This window comes from Mauremys mutica, chromosome 1 (assembly GCF_020497125.1).
Source record: "Mauremys mutica isolate MM-2020 ecotype Southern chromosome 1, ASM2049712v1, whole genome shotgun sequence".
In the NCBI taxonomy this organism is placed as follows: Eukaryota; Metazoa; Chordata; order Testudines; family Geoemydidae; genus Mauremys; species Mauremys mutica.
Window position 1 is genome coordinate 346086418 of NC_059072.1, and position 24574 is coordinate 346110991.

Consider the following 24574-nt stretch of genomic DNA (forward strand, 5'->3'; position numbering starts at 1 on the left):
TGTCAAGCCTGACCTTAAAAACCTCTAAGGAAGGAGATTCCACCACCTCTCTAGGTATCCCATTCCAGTGCTTCACCACCCTCCTAGTGAAAAAGTTTTTCCTAATATCCAACCTAAACCTCCCCCACTGCAACTTGAGACCATTACTCCTTGTTCTGTCATCTGGTACCACTGAGAACAGTCTATCTCCATCCTCTTTGGAACCCCCTTTCAGGTAGTTGAAAGCAGCCATCAAATCCCCCCTCATTCTTCTCTTCTGCAGACTAAACAATCCTATTTCCCTCAGCCTCTCCTCATAAGTCATGTGCTCCAGCCCCCTAATCATTTTTGTTGCTGGACTCTTTCCAATTTTTCCACATCCTTCTTGTAGTGTGGGGCCCAAAACTGGACATAGTACTCCAGATGAGGCCTCACCAATGTTGAATAGAGGGGAATGATCACATCCCTCAATCTGCTGGCAATGCCCCTACTTATACAGCCCAAAATGCCGTTAGCCTTCTTGGCAGCAAGGGCCCAGTGTTGACACATATCCAGCTTCTCATCCATTGTAACCCCTAGGTCCTTTTCTGCAGAACTGCTTCCTAGCCATTCAGTCCCTAGTCTGTAACAGAGAATGGGATTCTTCCATCCTAAGTGCAGGACTCTGCACTTGTCCTTGTTGAACCTCATCAGGTTTCTTTTGGCCCAGTCCTCTAATTTGTCTAGATAAAATAATGCTTTGTTTTGTTTTGATGATGAAAACAGTTACTTGTTCAGTTGAGGACATCTTTGTGACATGAGTTTGAACTTTTCTATTTCTTGTATAATTTCTAAAATATTAATAATTTTGTTATTTTCCAAAAAAATCCTGGATTGTGGAAGTACACTGAGACTCAGAAGCCTGATTCTAATCTCACTCTGGTGTCAATCTGGAGTAGCACTATTGATTTCAATGGGATTACTCCACATTTAGACCATTGTGAGATCCGAATCTGGACCTATATCGCATGCTATTTTACCCCATTAAAAATTCCTTCACGCTTAGAAAGTCTACATAAAACGCAAACACAGAGAAACAATATTAGACTTTACCACATACTTGAGTTCCTTCAGAGCGTGAATGCACAGAATTCTGCAGTTTCTGGAGAAAAGAAGGTCATAGTATTCTCATAGTATTTATAATAAATAGGGTTGACAGAATTAAATTATTTTACAATCATGATGAGATAATACTGATTTAAAGATTTTTTTGACTTTTATGAATTTAAAATTCACACTCATGGGAAATTGAGAGGGGGCATCAAACAATGATTTAATGACAGACATTGAGATGCAGAAAGTTAGATCTTCATAAACCACTAAAACACAAATTATCAAAACATCATGTCAAAATATATAAAATAAATATCCTTAAATCAAAAAACTCATACCTGTTTTTACCATTCATTCACTAGTCTACTTGTAAGAAGGCTAATTCAAAAAACTAAATCACATGATTTTGACTCTAATAAGTTCTCAAGCAGCAATTTTCTTACTTTACCTATTTGTAAATTTTTATCATCATCAATGGAGAATTTGTTGTTATTGTTGGTTTGCGAGTGTATGGTGAAATCAATGTTTACCAACATTTGCTGTTAAAAATCTAATCCTTCCAAGCCTAATAAAAATAGGTTACAGTGGAATCACATGCCATTTGGATAGTAGTCATGGTTCTCCCCACACCAGTCAGAAACTATACAAAATGGTCCCTGCAAATATATAGTGGGCAAAATAAATGAGAGGAATGGATGGGGAAAACAAGGGAAGATGGAAGGATGGATGAAAAGAAATGGGGAAGTAAGAAGTGGAAGAGAAAGAGAGAAGGAACTGGATGGAAACCATGGCAGAAGAGATAAGAAATAGGAGAAGCGAGGGGATTGTGTGACCTCTAGAGAAGATGGCTGCCTGACTTCTGGTCTCTTCAACTCCCACCCTCACCCCCTGAATAATTCTCATCAGTGAAGGACTCCCAGGTATCTCAGTCATAATTTGCTCTTAGAAATTTACTAATTAGATGAGGAGGACGCTGTTTGTTTTGTTGTTATGGATCCTGCTGGGAAAAATAGTACCAAATTTGATCTTTTAGTTCAAGAAATATGTGAGTTCTCTAAAAATGTGAGAGAAGTCAAAGCTTGTTTGACCTAATAAGTAACAAATGAGAAAAAGCCATAACACTGAAGAAGGTTAAAATGGAGACTGCTTCCTTAATGCAAAGTATAACCAATATTGAGGCGAAACAAGAAGATCTGAAAACTGGTAACACAGGAATAATTTGCTGTTACTGGGGGACTCCTGAAGGGCTAGAAGGACAAAAAACATAATTCATTTTCTCCAGAACACCTCCCACCCGCTATATTACATCCTGGTTTGTCCCCTCCCTGCCCTCCCCCCCCGCTATTTTGCATCCCGGTTTGTCTCCCCTGGGGACAGGAAGGACTCATTGAGTGTCACGGGGCAAAAGAAAAGAGAACAATAATAACTCCATACCCATCATCTTTAAATTGATAAGATTTAATGACACAGTTAAGCTGATGTCTGCTGCTAGGCAAAAAGGAACATTTAAATATAAGGATTTTAAATGCTTTTTGTATCCAGACTTCCCTGTAAATTAAAGCAAGAAGACAGCCACATTTAATGGCATCAAGCGAGCTCTCAGGGGGATCAGATATTAACTATTGCCTCTGTTGTGCTTATAAGAAGCACATGGGATCTTTTCAGGGGAAAAGTCAATACACCGCATTTATTGAAGATACAGCAATTAGCACATGCATTTAATTACACACATACACAGACACACATGCATTTAATTACACATACATACACACATATTGTCCTGCTAGTTGATGTTATAGTTACTAGTCCAGAATCTGGATCAATCTTGTGGCCAGCTAGCTTGATCACGGGTAGGGAGGAGCTGGGTTCTGTCAGTCACGACACGATGCTCTGGGGAAGTCTTGGCAGGACAAACCCAAAGTTTTATGGCAAGGCACCCTGTTTATATAATGATTTTTTTTTAAATTGTGACTAATGAATTTTGCACTGTCATGCTGTAATCAATTGTTGTTTGTCATCTAGTGCTTGTTTTTTTAAACTGTTTTTTTATCCTGTTTAAGGGAGTTAGCCCATGCTGATTTTGATTACAGCTATTTTGTTCCCATTGATAGGTGCTTGTTTTATTTTTATAGTCGTTAATTTGCCCTTTTTTGACATTTCAATGGGGTGTGTTGTAATTTTCTGGTGCCCTTGTGTTTGTTCCTGGTTTCTTTTTAGAACATTTGGTTTGGTGATGGTTTATAGTTATTTTTAACACTCACATTTCTTATTTACACACAAAACTGAATTGATTTACACAGAACATTTGAACAGGAACATCAAATTGCAATGAAAGAGAAAAACAATTATTGCATTCCTTTACTTATTCTAAAATGCTAAACCTATAACAAAGTGTTTGTTACTGCCTTGATATCAGTTCAGACACAGATTTTGATTATACACCAATACATTTAATACATGCTACATTATTATTTTTTATTTTAAATTATATAAAATATAAACATAAAATCCTACTACTACACCCCAGATATCCTTCGATCTTCATAATGAAGCTGACAGGCTCTGTGAAATACCTCAATACACCATCCTATACTTGGCAAGCACTACAGAAATTGAGACCAGATCTCACTAAGGGTAACAGCATGATCCTCTTAGAAAGGAAAATAAATTGGAGAGAATAAGTCCTGAAGAACAGCAACTGTGATTTGGAAAACCAGGCAACTTATGTACATATGCTCTATTTCTACTTATTTATATGTTTACAAGTCTTTGTATGTGGGTTATAATATATACATGATGCTAATATGTTCATAACTATTTATTTGTGTGTTATTTGTGAATATCATTATCACTTTATATAGGCACTTGTATATTTATTTTTACCTTTTTACCCACAGCACCCCCCAGGTGGTCCCTCCTCCAGCACCTGAGGCACTCCCAAGATTTAATCGGGGTATAGTACAAGTCATGGACAGGTCACAGGCCGTGAATTTTTGTTTACTGCCGGTGACCTGCCCATGACTTTTACTAAAAATACCCATGACTAAAATGTAGTCTTAGTATAATATATTCATATTTATTTGCACACATATTATCAGTTATGTCATTTCATGTTTACTTTTTATTAGTCTATTGGTATAAATATGTATATACCATGTGCATATTAACATTTATGTACTATACACTATTACTTATGCATTCATATCTATGGCACAGTAGGTTTCATTCATTGATATGTCTTGGCACATGTAGGAATTTTGGTAAATACAAGTATATTTCTGGCAGATTCCCAATTAATTTATATTGTGCATGGGCGAGATATGGGTATATGTCATGTGGGATCTGAACTTGCCAGTACTGGAAGTCTGAGATGTTAAGAGTAAGATGTGTGGTGTATGGGTTTTTTGCATGAAGAAGCACTCAGAGGCTGTTGATATATTGGTCATCAATTAGCAGCTGAACAATCACTGACTTTCATGAACTCTATTAAATTTTGTTCCTAAACTGTATGGAGGCTTAATGAAACCTCCAAGAGAATCAAAACTTGAAGGCACTTAAAATCAAATGGCTGTCACATAACTTTTCTTCAGGAAACCCATTTAAGGAATTAAGATGAAGACAGAGTAAAAAAACTAAGGGTGTGACATGAATGTCACTCCTCTTTGAACTCCAGAAGCAGGGGAGAATTGGTACTAATCCACAGGAGCCTAACTTTTTAGTGTATTTCAGTCGCGATCAGATCCAAAGGTACATAATAATTTAAGGTATTTTCAAGAGTGAGAGAATAATCTTGGGGAGTGAAAATCATCCTCATGATGGGAACACATCCTTTATTGCAGAAATACCTGACATTATTTCCAATAGAGCTGATATCCCAGTGGTACTAGGAAGAGACTGAAATACTGTCACGGATGATATCATAGACAAATCTCAGTGTTTTAGGTGGAAACTTCAGGCATTTGCAAGCCATCCAATATTGGATATTGGACTAGAGGATTTTTGAAGAATGCAGCAACCTAGGAAGTATGACTACACATTTCTCTAAAGTTCATGTCTCTTATTCCAGATTAGATGTTTTTATGATATCTAAGGTGTTAGCTCCTGCATGTCTGAAGGCGGAAATTGGTAATATCATCATCTCTGATCATCCACCAATTTCTGTTCACATATATACTGGTCATAGTGCTACAAGATCCTCAAAATGGAAGTTAAACACACATCTACTTAGGGACCCTGAATTTCTTCAGATGATTGAAACATCCATTATCAACTTCTTGAAGGAAAATAAAATTACTGTCTCCTCTACTACAACTTTATGGGAAGCACTCAAGGCTACCTTAAGGGTAGAATACATAAAAATTGCATCTAAAAAGAAGAAAAAAGGAAATAAATTACTTAATTCTTTGGCAGAGGAGATTGCTACATTTGAAAAAGAAACCAAAACCACACTCAGAATAATGAGCTGCTACACTCACTCATTACCTCAAAATACAAATACAATGAATGTATGTCTACCCAGATTGAATTCATGCTTAATAAAGTTAAACAGAGGCATTTTAAATGGGGGGGGGGTGTCTTTGCTACAGGACAGCAGTCTTTTTGTACTTTATGAAGACTTTTATGAATAATGAGTTTGATTCCAATCAACTTGTCCAGATTATGGAGGGAGTACCCCTAAATACATTGCCAATACCTCTCTCTACTAGAAGTTAAGCAAGCAATTGGCACGGCAAACTGCCTGGATGCAGTGGCTTTCCTGCAGAATTGTATGAGACATTTATCAATCAATTAGAGCATCAGAAGTTTACAATTAAATATTTACAAAAGATGATGTCAAAGGACATGAGGATGGCAGTTATTATCCTAATTCTAAAAAAAGACAACCCGGTCTTCATTGGAGTGATTACCACCTGTGACAGACCCAGGCCAGTGGGGTACAGGGGTCTGGTAGAGGGCAAATATACTGGTCACTGGATGAGTAGTTTTCTGTTCCCTGAGTGACCAGAGCAGGGGCTGCAATAGAGTAATCAGGAACCTGCTAGTACCAATTAAGGCAGACAGGCTGATTAGATCACCTGCAGCCAATCAAGGCAGGCTAATCAGGGCACCTGGGTTTAAAAAGGAGCTCACTCCAGTCAGGGAGCGGGGAGCCAGAGGAGAGGAAGTGTGTGTGAGGAGCTGGGAGCAAGAGGCACAAGGAGCTGAGAGTGAGAGGGTGTGCTGCTGGAGGACTAAGGAGTACAAGCGTTATCAGACACCAGGAGGAAGTTCCTGTGGTGAGGATTTTATTCACAGCAGGTTAGAGTGGACAATATTCAGAAGATACACCATTTAATCTGCCAGGCACAGACAACTGATGCTCCAGCTGCTATCCTACCGTTAGATGCTGAAAAGTCCTTCAAACACGTGGAATGGCTATAACAACAAACAATCCTGAGAAAATTAGGATTTAAACCTACATTTTTTACTTGGATTGATATTATTTACAAAACACCCTTTGCCACTGTTCTGACAAATGGTGTTATTGCCTGTACTTCTCAGTTATGTTGAATAATGAGTCAGGGATGACCTCTATCAGCTCTACTATTTTACATAGCCATGGAAATGCTAGCAGCATATATCAGACAGGTACCCTCCATTCACAGTATTACAATTCTGGATAAAGAATACAAGATTAGCCTATACATGAATGGTATTCTGTTCACTCTCAAGAATCCCTCTTCTTCGATTCCACCGGTACTATCTGTAGTAAACTACTTTGATGAGATATCAGGATTTTGGATAAACTGGAACAAGTCTCAATTGGTGGATATTTCTCATAAATCAAATCCATTAAAAATACGACCATTCTCCTTTCATTGACCCAAAGAGATGACCTACTTAGGATCAGGATACGCTCTGATTTGTCAAAGATAGTATCTGCAAATATGGATGTGATATTTACTGAAGTGACAAAAGATGTGGAGAAATGGTGTTTACTAGTAATATCTTTATTGAGAAAGAACCTATTACAATGAATGTAGGACCAAGATTAATGTATACAGTTAGCTTAATTCCACTTAAATTTCCTGCTTCAACTTTCACAAAAATAGAGATGCACAACAATTCTTAAGAAGTATGAAGACACCATGGCTATCCCACAAAATAGAAATTATGGCCAAAAGGAGTGAGATTATCTCTTTTGTATTTATATCACCTGGCTTTTCAAATAAGATTTTTAATAAGATAGTTCTGTCCCACCAACTCTTCCCAAGCCGCAGTGTGGCTTGAGATTTAAGAAAAAATATTAAACCTCTTCGTTAAACTTCCATTTTCAAAGCAGTTGCCTGCACCTTTAAGGAAAACCACAATATTTACCTCCTGTTAGAGTGTTCTGCAGAAAATCAAGTCCATTACCACTTTCAATATCATTGACTCTTCTTCCAAGGCATCTGGAATAATCCCCAATTTAAATTTGCTAATTGCTCAAAACTCAAATCCACCTGGTTAACCAAGGGCATATTAACTGTAAAAGATATTATTGAATGGACAACATTAGCCTCCTTTACAATTCTTAGTGCTAAACCCCAGGTATCAATACAGCAAGGTCTTTCTACAATAATCTTTGACTCAGAATTATAAAGATGCTGAGGAATAACACTCCACTTGAAGTGTACCTTAAAAAGTATAATAGCCAAAAACATTTTGTGGGTAACACATACAAATGGCTGAACTCCTGGATTGAGTCGATGAACTATACCCCAGAAGAAAAATGTGAGAAGGAGCTAAACATCTCCATTTGCTCCAACAGGAGTGATAACATCTGGGACAATATATGCAGAATTGTTGTCCAGAATTTTCAGAACCCAAAGCAGGGGTAACTTAACTGTTTCTCTCCAGGCAGTTTCAGAAATAAATAAATCAATGGAGACACAGCTCCTCCGCCTGATAAATTATTGGTCCAAATAAGGGTACTTTTGCCTAAAACTATGTTTTTAGTAGGTCTCAAGCACACGCACATGCACACACACACACATCGAAGGGCCCTCATTTCATCCGGCTGCTGGCTCCCTGCCCAAAGAAAAGCTTCCGCGGACTTCTCCAAAGTGTATCCTTTTGCCTAATCTTTTATAACTAACTTAAACAAAGCACATAACTCATAGTGACTCCTAGTGGATCAACATAGTAACCCCTAGTGGGTTAACAATTATCCTAATTTCAGCAAACTACTCATTATCTCTTATCATCTAAATGTTTCTAGTATCTCCACTCATAACAACAATAAATTTTATATGTCGGGGCACTTAAAACCAAGGTTGACTATCCAACGCCTTCCGTTGATTGTCCTTCCATTCTCATGGTACATTATCTCGCTGTCCCATCCTCCCATGCTGACTAGTAGAACTGCAAACATGCAGCTGTTGGGCCTTTCCTCTTCAAGCCCTAAGGTTATTTCTAGCAAGGTAGTATTTGATTTTCAACTAGCAGTGGCTGGACACACAAAATGGCTGACTGCAGTAATGTCAGGTTCTGGGGTTACACACAGTAGTGCCAAATTTGGGGGTTACAGAACATCCAGTTCTCTGTTTTTGCATTTCTTTCAGAACGGATTTCTAACTAGATATATTGGATTACTGAGCAATTGCATAAAGCTGGACGCGCCCCATATAGTAAATACTGGAGATATGAAGCTCCAATGCGAACCTGTCTCAAATAGCCCTTGAAAGTCAAAAATATGTCCCCACTTTGGAAGGAAGTGGGTGATGCTGTATTTAAGGTGAGAGATACAAGGTTTCCCCTGTGTCAAGCCTCTGTGTTTTGAGCATTTTAAAAGACCTACCCTGTTGAAGTAATTCCAGGGAATGTATTGATGCAGCACTTACACTGTCCAAAAGATTAATTTAATGAAAAGGGAAATTTGCTATCTCTCCCCCCCCCCTCTCCCCCGCCACACACACAAATTCTTTGACTGGCTAACTGAGTTAACTGACACCACCCTCATGGAAAAACGGACCTTAATCTACAGAGGCACAAGAACCAACCATGAAGATATTTGGTATTTCATAAGAACATTACAAACGGACTCCTGGTAGATTGGGTTTTAATGCTTTTCCTTTTTTGAGGGGGGTGGGGGGGAAGGGAGTTGTTATAACTCTCATCAGTATTTAACTATGAATATATCATACCGTGTTATTGTGAAATCTTTACTCCAGCTATGTTTTTGTCATTGTATTTGAATATATCTGTATCGATATATCAAAACTTCTGAAAAACAAAAGAAGAGAAAATAAAAACTCATCTAAAATACATGATGGCTGTGTGAAGAAAGGGGAAAGTAAAACAAGGAGATTGGTTTTCCAGCCAGCTCTGCTAAAACTGTGTGTGATCGTTGTACATTGAGAAACCCCCTCTTTCACAGCTTTCAATTGCAGAATAATGCACAAGTATTTGCATAGACATCTTTGCACAAGCAAAGATACATAGATATTCCAGAGATCCAGCTGCACATCTCCTCTGCAATAGATCTTGCAACTTTTCCCTAGATTACAGCTTTCAGGAAAAAGTTGCCACCTCAGCTCTTGTTTCGCTGTTTCTGCTCTGCAGATTGGAAATAGCGGTACTTCATTCTTTTATGGGCAGAAAGCTGCCTACATAACCAGGAGGATTATATTTGACACTAGTTCACAGTCTACAAAAGACAATAAAAACCTGCAGATAGAAACTAACTCCCCAGAACCAGTATGTTTTCTAAGCCTGCAATGTCCTATATCACCTATGTCTATGACTGTGTGTGTCATTGGATACTACTATTCTCACAAGCTGCATTTCCCCTGCTTAAAGAACAGCATGAGGAAAAGAAATCTCACTGAACTGTAGGGCAAAACTGTTGATCTCCTTTGTCCTCTCTCCTTTCTCTTCTCAGTCTTAGATCCTGCAGGATATATTTTATCCTCCATGGTTGTGCTGATCAGCTTAAAACACAGGAAGCAAGTGATTTGAAATAAAATCTAGATTGTTGGTATTCCATAATTATGAAGTAAACAAACAAAAGTTTAACAGGAACATAGATACCCCAAATAAATGAAACACCTAACTCTTGCTATGGACAGTCCTACAGTATTTTATCCCAAAGTCAATGTTCATTAGGATGTTGCTAATGTACTCCCGCCAGTTTTAGCCAAAGCTATCTTCTTTATTGCTGACTGGTTATACCTAATTTGTAAGGTCCTAGTTGACTCCTGTTAGGGTACATCTACATGGTGATAAAAGCCCCACAGCACAGCCATGGCTGGCCCAGGTCAGCTGATGGGCTTTTGGGGCTCAGGTTGTGGGGCTAAAAATTGCTGTGTAGATATTTGGGCCTGGGCTGCAGCCTGAGCTCTGGGATTCTCCACCTCGCAGATCCCAGACCTCAGGTACCATCCTGAGCTCAAAGGTCTATACACTGATTTTTCAGTCCCAGAGGCCAAGCCCCGCAAGCCCAAGTCAGCTGAACCAGGCCAGCCATGGATTTTTTATCCCCGTATAGACATACCCTTAGGGAGACTTTTGCCAGCATGTTTTCCTCTGGCAGCTGACTCTTTAAATCTAGGGGAAACAGTGAACTGTAGCCCTAAGGTGTCAATTTTGGACATCAGCTGCTTAATGCTTCCAGTTGTAATTCCATTGAAGTAAATATTCTCCTCTCATTTGGTGGCTGGCTGTGGTGTAGGGAATGTGGGGTTGTGGGGGAGGAATTCAGGGGCTATTCCCCTCCTCTTCAGCTTAGATTTAGGGTAAATTCTGTAATTTCTCTCGGACTGTTTCCCTGTCTGAAAAATGATAATACTGACAATTAGCTGCCTTTGCAAAGGTCTGAAAATCATTCTGTAAGTGGTAATGTATGGTATATTTTTTTCCCCGCCTGACTTTCCTGTTTCTTTTCAGGAATGCTCACATTCAGGATTGCTTTTCAATTAACCTTAGGGATTTATAATCCACATCCAACTGCCTGTTAATGATAGTCAGCAAAGTATAAGGCATCCAGAAAGGGTCCTGTTTTCTATCAAATTAGGAAAGAAAAGAAGGCACAATAGCATTTGCAGGCACACTAGGAGAAAAAGAGCATCCATTTGTCCATATTCACCTCAGTAGGCTCCTAGAAGAATACCTGTCCCTACAGAATAGATTCAGCTCGGCCACATCTTGTAGTAATATGACTCTCTGCTTCCTAAATTTAAAAGGTTCAATCCCATTCTCTCATCCCTGAAGGAGTGGCACATTACCTATTTTGCTTTTTGTGTCTTTGAATTAAATCTTTATTACAACAATGTTATTTTTTTCTTTTTTTAAAAAAGTACTTTTACAAAGAGCCTCTGTTACTCCAACATTAAGAAACCCCCTTTTGTATGACACAAAGAATAAAAATGTACAGCATTCAGATATGCCACAAAAGCACCTTTTTCTTCATCGGTAACCCCCAGTTAGGGCCAGTGCTGTTTCATTGTGAAAATCAGTAGGTGCCGTCTAGCTCAGCATTTATAACTTGAGTGTTATCACCTTTCTTGGACGAGCTTGCTAGCTATTAACTTCCAACTGAATGAAATTAGCCACACATCAGCTCTGGGGAAAGGAGTTGGGGAGGGATGGGAAAAATAGTAATGATAATTTAGAACTTCATGGTGACTTCACCTAATACAGTCTAGGGGAGTAAGACCCTTGCCCATATCTCTTGCTCCATCACACAGTGCAGATGTGAGAGGGCTCCCTGGATGTTCAGCCCAGATTCTAGGATGAAAGAAGGGCTGTGTACCTGATATTCTCCACCCCCACCATGAGCAGTTGGATGGTGAGGGACAGAAATGGGTAGGTAATGAACAGAGCCATGGCTCCACCCCCAAATACACTAAGGTCAATACAAGGGGTATCTTGCATGGGGTGTCAAAACTTACTTTCCTTCCCAACATTAAGATGTGGAACAGGAGAGAAATTGTGTGTCTGAGTTGATGTTCCCTCCCAGGGCCTCTCCCAAGGTTGTGTAGCGAGGTGCTGACCTTTACACAGAGCCGAATCTAAAGGCCCATCTCACTCTTAGGTAACACCGTCCCTGCCTTCAGTATCCAGTGGGTTGATGTATAATACATTATCAATCACAACATCTTTTCTTTAACTCTGTGTAGCTGTTGCCCAGAAGCTGACTCATGATGTGTGAGTGCAGGCATTGTAAAGCTGTCCAAAAGCACTTCTCTACTGCTGGTTATAATCAAAGGCCTTTTCCCTGCAAACCAAAAGGTAAAACTTCTGAAGCAATTGGCCTTTTCACAGATTGTGGCATGGTAGGCTAGACAATGTTTGAAGCACAATTTCCATGCAATTTCAGATTTCCTTTTTGGCTGTTTCAGAAGTCTGCATTTTCTCTCTTTCTTTCATTTTTTTTAAAGAAGGTCAGTTTATTCTTCAGAGGCGAAGAATATTTATTCTTCAGAAGCCACACATCAGCTCTGGGGAAAGGAGTTGGGGAGGGATGGGACAATATATTATTGTCTAGACTTCACACCCTGGCCTATTGCCTGTTGCCTCTGAGCTGGCTTTAAATTGTTCCTGACAATAACTCATTGCTTTCTGACTAAAATATTCACCCCCACTGGCTGTCCTGATGCATAGGAAAAAGTGCTTTTGGCTCCAGTCTGACAAGCTCTGCAGCAAAGGTTTTCTGAGAGAGGGGAATGGAAATCTTTGGTATGTTTCATAAAATGCATGAGACAAACCAATTGGTTAGACAGGATTGTGGTTTTCATCAGTTGCAAAACTCATTAATTTGTATCTGGATTTCAGACCTGTTCCCAATGTGGGTCACTGATGTTTTAAAAATGAACACAAATTTGTCCTAGAAACATGTGCTTTCTTAATTTTGTTAATTAGAATTTATTATCAATTAAGCAGTGTGCCCATCAACTAGGAAGCTTACAGTCCAGAGTGCTGGGATTTTCTTATTAATTCTGTATGAAACAATAGCAGCTGAAGTATGGGAGCTTATGGGCTTGATTCAGTCAAGGAAATCATTAGGCTTCAGTAGCACACAAGAGAAGACAATTGTTTTGGTGTCTAATATGTAGCGTCTGGTTGTAGTTTTTGGTTGAATCAGAGCCCCATTGTGCTGTGCAATCACACAGGAAGACACAGTCCCTAGCCTGAACAGCTTACAGTCTAAGACAAGACTGAAGTAATGAATGAGATAAACAATGGGAAGGGGTGAAGGAGGAGGATGATAACAAGGTGACATAGTTTAGCTACCTGTACAACTGCTTGGTTCCAGGCTGTTAAAAAGGGTGAGAAAATGTGTACTGTATTTTAAGTGTTTTTTATGGGTTGATATGAGGCAAACCCGCAGCCGGACCAGGGCTGCTCACTCTGCTATAATGACTCCTTTTCCAGCTCCTCCAGAACCTTCTCCACAGGTTCTGGCTGCACTTCTCCCTGCACCTCCTACTCTATGCACACCCCATCTGTGGCTCCTCGAGGTCACCTCCTCATCAACCTCCTGGCGCTGGCCCAAGTGGCCATCCATCATACCAGGAGGCAGTGCTCTGGTATGGGAGGTGCTTTGCGACTGTGGGGACTATTTCTGCTCCTCTCTTAGGTCACATGTCTGGGTAGAATTCCTCTGGGCCACCTCCACTGGCTCCTTAGACACCTTTGAAGAGCAGTGGGTGCTGTCCGGGGTTCTCTGCTCGGTGTCTCCCTCTGGCTTCCTGTTTTTGACCCTGTGACCCTCACTCCCATCCCTGTTTTTTCATTCCTTGTCCCCCAAATTTATTTGAGCCCTGGGTTCATTGGCTCCTCCCCTTAGGCTGGGGGAGGGGCCTTTAGATGTGGGTGGGCTTGCACCCTCCCTCCTCCGTGGACTCAATAGGTACAATAACTCACTCTTCCAGCAGAGCCTGACTCATCTCTCAGGCCTGCTGCAGCACCCTATCCCCAGGCAGGGCCTGAGGCAGCTGACCCGAAGGCACAGGAGCCTTCACCCTCATTGCCAGGGGGGCAAATTAGTCTGTGAAACAGCACCACTTGGTTAGGAACAATTCTGCTGCCGTTTGGTGTTACACATGCCCTAGGCTTCTTCTAACCTGCCTTCAATCCTGTCCCTGACCAAGCCTTGTTCCCGCCTACTTCAGACTTTTCTGTGCCCTATCCTGACCCTGCTCAAGCCCTGCACCCACCTCCTGACCCCCAGACTCGTGGACTGACTCCAACCCGGACTCGACCTTTGGCCTGCTTCCAGACTCTGACTACAGTCCTGATTTGATTTGCCCATGTACTCTGACCCACAACCTGTCCCTGAATCTCAGTTTCAGCCCTGCCTTCAGCCTGGTCCTCACCTTATGTCTGGCTTCAACCACCACTTCAACCATCAGGCCTGACTGCCTAGAACCCAGAGCCTGAGAGTTGACAGTATTTCAATGCTTAGTGCTTTACAAGAAAATTAAGATGGCTTCTATCTAATTTCTCTTTCATATCTCTAAAGAATTTGGAATCTTGGGACTCTGTGTTTCAGTGGATTGGGCATCAGATTAAGAGGCAAGAGACCTGCTTTTTAAACCCAGCTCCTCCAATAGTTCACAATGTAACCACTAGTAACTTACTTTAGCTCTTTGCACTTCCATTGCTCCATCTGTCACATGGGGATAATGATACTTACCCACCATTTATAAAGTGCTGTAAGGACCCTGGATGAAAGAAAACAGCATATACATGTGGTGGATTGTTAGGATTATTGTTGTTGTTGTTATTTATTATTTGTATTATCATAGCACCTCCATCAAGGACCAGCACTCCATTATGTTACGCACTGTACAAACAAGAGATGGAACAAAAAGACAGTCCCTGCCCCAAAGATCTTACAATCAAAGTAATTGTTGCCATCTTGTCTAATCACTTGGTTTAAGATACATGTAAACTAGCTACCCAAATGGGGCCTGAGGGCAGACCTCTATGCTTGGTGCATCCCATGGACTTCAGTAGGGCTCTGTGTGGATGCAGATGTGAACCAGAAGAGCTCTAATTGCAGGATCAGGGCGCATAACTTTCTACTTTACTTTAGTAGATACATTTTCATATTCCAATAGGACTTAATCCTAAGCCCGTTGAAGTCAATAGGAGTCATTCCATCAACCTCCGTGGACTTTGGATCAGGACCATAGAGATTTAAAACATTCCTTGATGCTACTTATTCCTGTGGATGGCAGTGCTGCTTTTCGCTAAGTGGGGGTTGAACAAAGGATGAAGTTGACCCTACGTATGCAGTGCAATGCATTTTTGCAAATGTAGCTTTTTCTAGAAAAACAAAATGGGTAAGGAAAGTTGAAGTGCATCACTAGCATTCAAAAGCCAAGATCTGTAATGTAAAAGATGCCTACAAAGGAAGTATTGACATTTAGCCTCACAGTTTCATTATGTTTGAACTCTTTACATAGAAAAAAATAATTACATGGTGTTTTAAGCCTTCACAAAGGTCACTCACTAGTACTGCAGTATATAGCAGCAGAGGTTGATAAGATAATTCTCTGAGCAGAAACACGTTTTAATGGCTGATCGGGGCAAATTATAAGAGCTTCACGATGCACACTTGATAATGAGATTCAATTATTTCCTATGAGAATTTTAAGCCTCCTGAGCAACCCATCTTTTGCTTACTGTAAGCAAAACTAATCTTCCCAAGTATAAAAATGACACTCATCTTTTTATTGTGCTGGCTTAGACAAAGGTCAGATCTAATAAAGATCACTGTGCTTGACAAATAACACTTAATGTTTCTTTTCCTCTAGCTTATACTATATTGCAAAGTCAGGTTACTACAGTAATAGAATAATGGTACTTGATTAACTTTCTGAGTGCAAGATCACAGCAACACCATCCATATCAGAGTCTCCATAAAATATTCTTTTACATCAGGCTGGTATATACTGTATTTTGACTTCCAAATACACAGAAGGCCATCAAAAATGTCTATTGGCCATTCAAGAAACAGGAGAATACAGTAAGAAGAACCAGCACCACTGATGCCCATCCCTTCCTAATAGATGTGCTTCAGAGAAAGATAAAAACTTCTTAGGGTCTCTGTGCATATGCATTGGGGGAAGAATGGTCCAGTAGTTAGAGCATTACCTTATAACTTGGGAGATCCATGACCTGCTTATTCACAGAGATCCATGTGACCTTGACCAAGTCACTTGATCGCTCTCTTCCTCAGTTGTTCATCTGTAAAATGGGGATAATGACAAGGCCCTATCTCACGGAGTATTGTGTGGATGAACATTCTAAAGACTATGAAATGTTCTGATGCTATAGTGATGGGGGCGGTATAAGTACCATAGGTAGATTCCAAAGCCAAATTTGCTGAACAAGGTCAACTTGTGGACTTCTTTCTCTATAACCTGGTTCTCCTACATTTAGGATTTATTTTTTTATGATCACATAATATCTTTAGTAAAAAAACTAGACATAAAGAACATTGCAACATAAGCTTTATCTTTAATCATTGGAGAAGATTTAAAAAAAAACCTATAATAAATAAATTCCAGGTTCCAGAATGAAATATTTTAATTAGGCATTCACTGGATCTTATTCAGCCCTTTAGTCTCTCTGTGAAAATCAGGTCGTAGTTTTCTGAAGCTGAGCACCTGGGATTATAGGTCACGTTTGAAAATCTAGTCAAAGTGAATTGCCTGAGAGGCACCCAGTAAATTGTGTTAGAGCCAAAAAGAGAATCCAGCAGTCATGACTCCCAATCTTCATCTCTAATGGGTAGACTCTGACTCTGAATACTATGTTCATTCCCAGTGTTTCCTTTTCTGCAGTAGCTACATGGCATTCTCTGTTCCTGATACTATCATCCTATGACCCAAAGCTGATTGCCATGAGTCACTTCTGGTTCCTTCTCAACTAGTTTAAATTGGTTGCATTTAATTACTGCTGGTCTTTCATGTATTCCTTTTTCTAAGATCTCCATTGATTTTATTTAGGATTTTCCCTGTTGTCTCATGAGCTTTTGTTTTGTTTTTAAAGTGAGCTTCTTTGCAAATTTCACTTTCCCCCATCCCCCTCTGTTCTGCCAACTCTTAATTTTTTCCTGTCTCTTGTTAGGAAAATGTGTTCAGTAAATAAAGTTCAGCTAATGTACATTTTAAATATACAGTTCATTTGTGGGAAGCCTGGGCTACTTTCATAAAATACCAGGTGGAGGAATGTGTTAGAGATCTCTCAACCTGGGCAAAATAGGTTTTCTTCAGGCTTTTTCTTTTCAGCGTTGGTCTGAATTGCTAAGATGACAGTACAGAAATTCTGCTTCCAGGCCACTTAACAAAAGCGTCTTCAAGTGTAAAGAAATACTTCCCAGAGCCTACAGAGAGCCGAAGTGTGAAAAGCTGCTCCAAGTGCTAAAAGATGCATGCCCCGTGGACATCTTTAAAATTAGTTAGTTTAAACACCTGAAGCATGAAACAACATCTGCACGGCCTGTGATCAAACTCAAATACAAAAATTAAAAATAGAAGATGCTGTATTACTTTGGATGAAGCGGAATGCACAATAAACAGAACACAGATTAATCTTTCCTTTCATCTGTTTCATTCTGCTTCCATTACTCTGTTGAATGCTCTTTCCTCACTGCTTTTTTTATAACTCAGAGTGTTACTATTACGCTCTGAATGGAAAGAACTAGAGTATGTAACTCCTCTTACCTAACATGTTACCAGCATTAATTACTTCTCGGGGCTCCACCCAGGCTCCTGTCAATGTGGGGTATTTATCCTCTGGAGCAGGACCAGAGAGGGAGACAACTCATTACCTGATTCCCTTTGCAGCCTGTAATGAAACAATCTAGGACATGAAAGCATCTGAGCACCGAGTTAATCAATGGCATGTAGAGCAATTTCTTGAGACCGTTTTAATATGGTAAGTTGTTAGATGTAAAATGTTACAGGTAGCAGAAGTAGAGAGCACATTTCCAACAAGCAATACATTATTAATTTAACTCAACAAGTGTCTAGCAAACCTACTGGGAGCCACAAGATTCCTCAAGTGATCAACTACTTTAAATGTTAGGGCAGCTGAATGCCACTTGAAACCCTTCCCATCCAAAGCTGCAATAAATACATGTCTACAGTAACTTCATATCTTTTTAGCTCCGTCATGCAATGTGCTGAATGCAGTCAGCTCCCATGGAGTTTGATGGGAATTGAGGGTTCTTAGCACTTAGAGATGTCAGGCTCTTAACACATTATAAGCAATATTAAGGGCTGATGGAAATGCAGTAAGAACATTTCATTGCAAAAGCCTGAGTGAGAGAACAGATACTGGCCACAGCTTCTTTACTAATGGTTAGCTATAATTGCTGTACATTCACTATACATTCAATTATCTTATTTTTCACCACTGAAGCTGATAATGTACAAAATGATGGCCAACAAAAGGTTACATCTTCATCCCAGAAGTATGCCAATTATTATGAGCTGTATTGCAGTGCAGCCTTGTGTCCCAAACTGAGATCCGTGACCTATTATACTGGGCACAGTACAAACACATAGAGTTTACAATCTCAGGTCCTGATTCAGAAAAGCATCCTGTTCAAAAAGGTGTGACTGCACATGCTTCACTGCCAGGAACGGCTCCAGGCCCCAGCACGCCAAGCGCGTGCTTGGGGCGGCATGCCGCGGGGGGGTGCTCTGCCAGTCGCCGGGAGGGCGGCAGGCGGCTCCGGTGGACCTCCCACGGGTGTTCCTGTGGAGGGTCCACTGGTCCCGCGGCTTCTGTGGAGCCGCGGGACCAGTGGACCCTCCGCAGACACACCTGCGGGAGGTCCACCAGAACTGCGGGACCGGCGACCGGCAGAGTGCCCCCCGTGGCATGCCACCGTGCTTGGGGCGGCGAAATGTCTAGAGCCGCCCCTGTTCACTGCTTCCCTGAATCATATCAGAGGTAGACAAGGCAGATAAAGGAAGTATTATACCTATTTTATGGATGGGAATTGATTCACAGAAAGATTATGGTCCTGATTCAGAAGTGCTTTCCTGAACAGGGATGGACTTAATCACATACTTGGCTAAATCAGGGCCTACGTGACTTATCCATGGTGACCCATGATGTCTATGGCAGAATCAGGAGTTAAAAGCCATATCTCTAGAGTCCCATTCCTGTGCCTTTAAACAAATGTCATCTGTGTTCTCTAGTGTAATAACAGTCACTCATTAGTGATCATGTTAGAAATTTAGTTTCACTAACTGAAGATATTAAACCTGAAGATACTCAAACTGAGCAATATTCAATAATGCAAAAATTCTTCCACTATTACACATATGCAGCTTCCTTAACAGCACTTCCAAGATCAGGACTTAACCACAGTTAAAACAGTTGAGTGTGAACGGCTATTTAACTTCAGACAACTCTGTAATTAACTATGTCTTTTCCGAGGGCTATAGGGGCCCAGAGAGAGTGATTGGCTTGATGAGACAGCAAGAGCACTAAGCATGTTCAGTTCAGCTGAGGGGAAAGTTTAAAACAAGGTTGCAATAAACAAACCAAAAAACCTGATCTGGGAGAAAATGAGCAAGAAAGGAAAAAAATGCGAAAAGAGTGGGGAAAAGGGAAGCAATAAAAATGAAAGCCAAAATGCTTTGTCTTTTTAGTTCTGCCCAGTTTTTAAAACATTTCTAACCCATATCTCTAACTAGCTGTCACTGACAGAGCATTTACAGGAATCGATATTTTTTATGGTGATTTGAAACTCCTAGCACTCTATTCTAATACAGTAATAAGAAAAGTAATGAAAATTTTTCAACAAGAAAAATATCAATTGCAGCTGAATTTTCCATTTGGGAAAATCAAAATGAAACGTTTCATTTCTAGTTGGGTTGATTATCTCTATGTTGGCCTGTGACACCGTGGTGCCACTTGAGAACTCTAGTTCTGGGTCCCCATTCTGCCCTATAGGTTCTGCTCCCTGGCCGGAGTACATGTTACATGATTTACTACAGTCTTTCCCTGTGGCTGAGCCACAGAGATGCCTTTGTCAGTTTCACTGAAACTCCATTTTCTGATGGAAATTGTTTCTTTCAGTATTTTTTTTCAACCAGCCCTAATCATTATTAGACTAAAATTATTGAAATTTTCCATCTTTGTGAACATTTTTACAAATAATGGTACCAGGCATTTGTTTGAATGTTTGTAAATACATGATATGTCCTCCTGAATCATAGTCAATCAAACTTTTATTTACAATAATAGGTATATTTTTTTAACTCAGCCAGCTTTAGTTATTATGTTTTATTTTCTGTTTCCTAGGGTCCTTCCTGTGGCAATAACAAGAAAGCTGAGGAGTGTGAATAGGCTCGTTTATGAATTTTAAATGAATTAACTAATAGCTGCTGGCCTACTTTTAATTTTTTCCCCTTTCACCTCAACTTCCCTCTCCCTTCCCACCTTGAGTATAGTACCTTGTACTAACACCTAATTAATTACTTCATCATGCAAAAGAAAATGAAAGTGATCTTTTGAATTAGAGACAAAAGAACTGACAAATATTACGGTTTTGTTTTCATCTTTGCAAATATTTTCAGGGTCTCTTAAGAGTTTGTATTATCACACAACTGTCAGAAACAATTGCCCTGCTTCTGTTAATTGTTCTCCTGTGAATTTTCAGTACCTGAGCTCAATTTTGTCTAAACCATCAGATGCCTTTTTGTTTGTTTGTTTTTTTAAAAAATCACACTAGGCAAATCATTATGGCACCTGAATTTATCATCTGAAGCTGAACAGACAACAGCTTATTTATAACTGCACTCTGTCATTCTTAAAACCTCTGTGGAACCCTTAACTTGAGAATAGTTATTTCTGAAGATGACACGTGTCTGATGTTTCTTCCCCAAGTACTTTAAACTCAAATTAAACCTGAATCTTAACTTTCCATAGTGTACACTGCATTTATATAGCACCTTCCATCCAAGGGTCTCAAATCACTTGATAGACAATTTAATTATGTATCCGCATACCTCTGTGAGAATTATAATATTTGTTGTACAGACTGGGAAACTGAGGCAAAAAGACGGAATCACCCAGGGTGAATCTGTTGTAGAGCCAGGAATAGAAACCAAAAGCTGTGTGTGTGTGTGTGTGTGTGTGTGTGTGTGTGTGTGTGTGTGTGTGTGTGTGTGTGTGTGCCCTGATCCTGCAAACACTTGGGGCCTGTTTCTGTGAAACACTTAAGCACATGCTTGACTTTACTGACTCCAGTAGGATTGAAACACATGCTTAATGGCTTTCCTAAACTGGGGTTTAATCAGGTACTTAGCTTTACGCATCTGAGTAGTAACATTGAAATTAATGCTGATTTGCCAGGCCCTTTGCAGGGGACAGAGCAGCCACTGCATGACTGCTTATCCTCTTCCCTGGGGGTGGGTTGGGAGGAACAAGAAGTGGGAGAAGCTTCAGCTCCACCCCCAGCATGCCAGCAAGAGCGCTGGAGCTGGCACAGAAGGAGAAGTAGTCTGCACCATCGAAAAGACTGGCACAGATTACTTCCTCTCTGGAGCCAGGGAGAAACAAAGGATGAATTTTAATTGCAGTCTGGTTTCTGACTCACTCCTCGGGCAGAATGGCTATTTGCTGCCCCTTACTTGGGCTGAGTTGTAAGGTTACAATGAGTAAATCACCTTAAGTGTCTTCCTTAAATCTTATAACTGATTTCATATGAAATAAATGCTAAAACTGGTTTATAATCCCAAACTCAAACATTTAGACGGCTTTAAAATTACTATTGATCCAGACTATAACAAAAGGAAGATTGGTCAGTCAGTCAATATACTACTGGATATAGTCTACTAATGACATCAAGGTTAACATAGTCTACGCTGTTAACATTAAAGTTTATTAAAACTGTGCATCTATTCTGAGTTACTCTCATATGCTCAGTAACCACATCTAGGTTCAACATACATGCTGGCAGATAAACTTTATGTGAGAGTTGACATACATGTCTTTAATTGTACTTTTCATAGGTGAACATCAAGAAGTTTAGAAGGTACATTCACTAGTTTAGAAGTTTATCTGAATTTTGTATCCCCAAGCATCATCCTACACTTCCAATAGGTCTAGGGTCCTTTCCTCTGAGCTAGCCAGTCCACATGCCTTTGAAAAATAGAAATTGGGTTCAGAAGGTTTGGCAACTTCACTACTGGATCAGTAAACGTTATTTTGGCATCTAGGTGGTTGGTGCCCTATGATTGCCCAAGATGGATATAGATCAAATAGCCTGACATTCTGTAGCTTCCCTATTGGCTGTAACCCAGAGCATTACTGAAATGGTTTTTTTTGGCCATTAGGACCAAATTTAGTTGCATTTTTAAGGATTTATCTGATCAGATAACGTCTCATTAAAATGGAGAGATGACGCCAATAATCAAAGAAAGAGCCATGTAAATAACATTCTCATATGTTTAAATCACACTATTGGGAGCTGTCGTGTTTGGGATCATTGCTGTATTATTACCTCATTCTTTTCACTGAGAGACTGATCCAAAGTCGACTGAAGTCAATGGTCATTCAGTTGACTTCAAATGGACTTTGAATCAAGCTCTAAGCCTGTACCTCAATCTCCATGTCTGCCATTTTGGCAGATTTAGTTATCTGTAGCAGATGTAACTGAGGTTCTTCAATGTATTCTTGAAATACTATATCATGCACAGGCTCAGGGGGTGTAGTAATACAATACTTTCAACTGTAATCTATTCAGAAATCACTAGAGACTGAACATGTAGAGTATTCCCTCCCTGGACCACACTCCACTTTTATTGCTTTAAGAATCCAATTTCCAGGCATATTTTTCAAATGCAGGTGGCCAGGGGCGGCTCCAGGCCCCAGCACGCCAAGCGCGTGCTTGGGGCGTCATGCCGCGGGGGGCGCTCTGCCGGTCGCCGGGAGGGCGGCGGACAGGGCTCCGGTGGACCTCACGCGGGAGAGCCGCGGGACCAGCGACCGGCAGAGCGCCCCCCGTGGCATGACGCCCTGCTTGGGGCGGCGAAATGTCTAGAGCCGCCCCTGTAGGTGGCTCACTAGTTCAAATGAGTGGATGCTGTTAGTGCTGATGCTAAGTGTGTGTAGTAGCTAGAGACCTTTGCAAAATATGCTGTATTACATTGCTATAAAATGAAGGAATCCTTCTAAGCCTGCATGACTAATACAGAGTGAAAGAACTCAAGCTACTCTTTCTGGCTATTTAACAACATACAGCACAGCGTGTTAGCACATTGAATATAGATGCTATAGACATGAATCAGAACAGTGTCTATGAAGAGAAACCAAATGGACAGTGTTTTCAGAAACTCTAACAGTACCTTTATCTAAAACTGAGTTACTCTGACATTCCTAAGGAAAAATACAGATAGAAATAGAGCTATAGATAAAATGCTCAGATACATTATATTTCACCCACACGCACACAAAAGCCCTATGTTAAAAGAACATTATTTAGGTTGCAAATTTAAGCACTGAAAAAATAGGAAATGACAGTATAAAAGTTGCCTGTTCAATCTTAATGCAGCCTCCTTCTGCTTATACATTGTGATACAGTCTTTAATTACATGGCTGCATACTACTTTTTCCGCAGGACTTCTGCCTCATTGAGTGCACAAGATGGATGGTATTCAGTTAATGGGCAGCTATTCAAGAGTTTGTTTCCCCTCATTGTTCAAGGGGTGGCCCCATACCTTCTCTCCGCAAGCTATTCAATCCCTGTTCCAAAGACAGAATTATAAATTTCCGCCTGGGCTTTGTTATGGCACTCATCACCCTAGTATCTCAGTGCTTCACAATCATTCATTTATTTGCACAATACCCCTGTGAAATGGAGGACTATTATTATCCCTGCTTTACAGATGGGGAATTGAGGCAGAGAGAGATTCAGGTCAAAATTATTGGGCACCCAATTTGAGATGCCTATGACCTGATTTTTCAGAGCACATTGCATTATATAGCACCTTATATGTTCAAATCACGGCTCCTGTTGAGATCTGTTGCAGTTGTGAGCGCTCAGCACTTCTGCAGACCAGATCCCAGGGTCTTAAACTGGGCACCTGGAAAATGAGGAACACGCAGTTAGTGAATACAGGCTGATTTATATTGCAAAAGCCAGAGGATACTGTTATTTTATTGCTTTTTGTCCTGTTTGATTCAGATTGTAAGTGCTAATTCTTTGTAAATATACAGCTTTCTCGTCTTTTTTTAGGTAGTGGTGGTAAGTATGCCCTTCCATCCTGTAGATCTTGCAGTGTAAATAGACAAGCTAGACAAAGCTTGTGGGAAGGAAGATGGATATATTAGCAGTTGTCCAAGGTAATGTTAGGCCTCTGATTTGTTAGTAGCATGTTCTTTTGTAAAATTATTATTATTATTATTATAAAAAACTCTGCTTTTCCCTGTCTTCTTTCCATGTGTCCTGTTGCCCCAGTCTGCCCACTCCCTTCACCCCTGTTAAACAGTTTTCCTTCCATCCTTC

At 40.2% G+C, this 24574-nt stretch overlaps 1 long non-coding RNA gene across 2 annotated transcripts in view; it reads right to left on the reverse strand.

Annotated features, from left to right (window-relative positions):
* Nucleotides 1-16286, reverse strand: part of LOC123366633 — a 30747-nt gene extending 14461 nt beyond the window's left edge. Inside the window, exons 1-3 of one of the 2 annotated variants that reach the window (XR_006578163.1) lie at nucleotides 16195-16286; nucleotides 14673-14756; nucleotides 9237-9315 (exon numbers count right to left, since the gene is read on the reverse strand). This is a non-coding gene — a long non-coding RNA (uncharacterized LOC123366633). The remainder of the gene's footprint in view (nucleotides 1-9236; nucleotides 9316-14672; nucleotides 14757-16194) is intronic. The other variant, XR_006578162.1, reaches the window with a different exon arrangement.
* Nucleotides 16287-24574: the final 8288 nt, after the last annotated feature.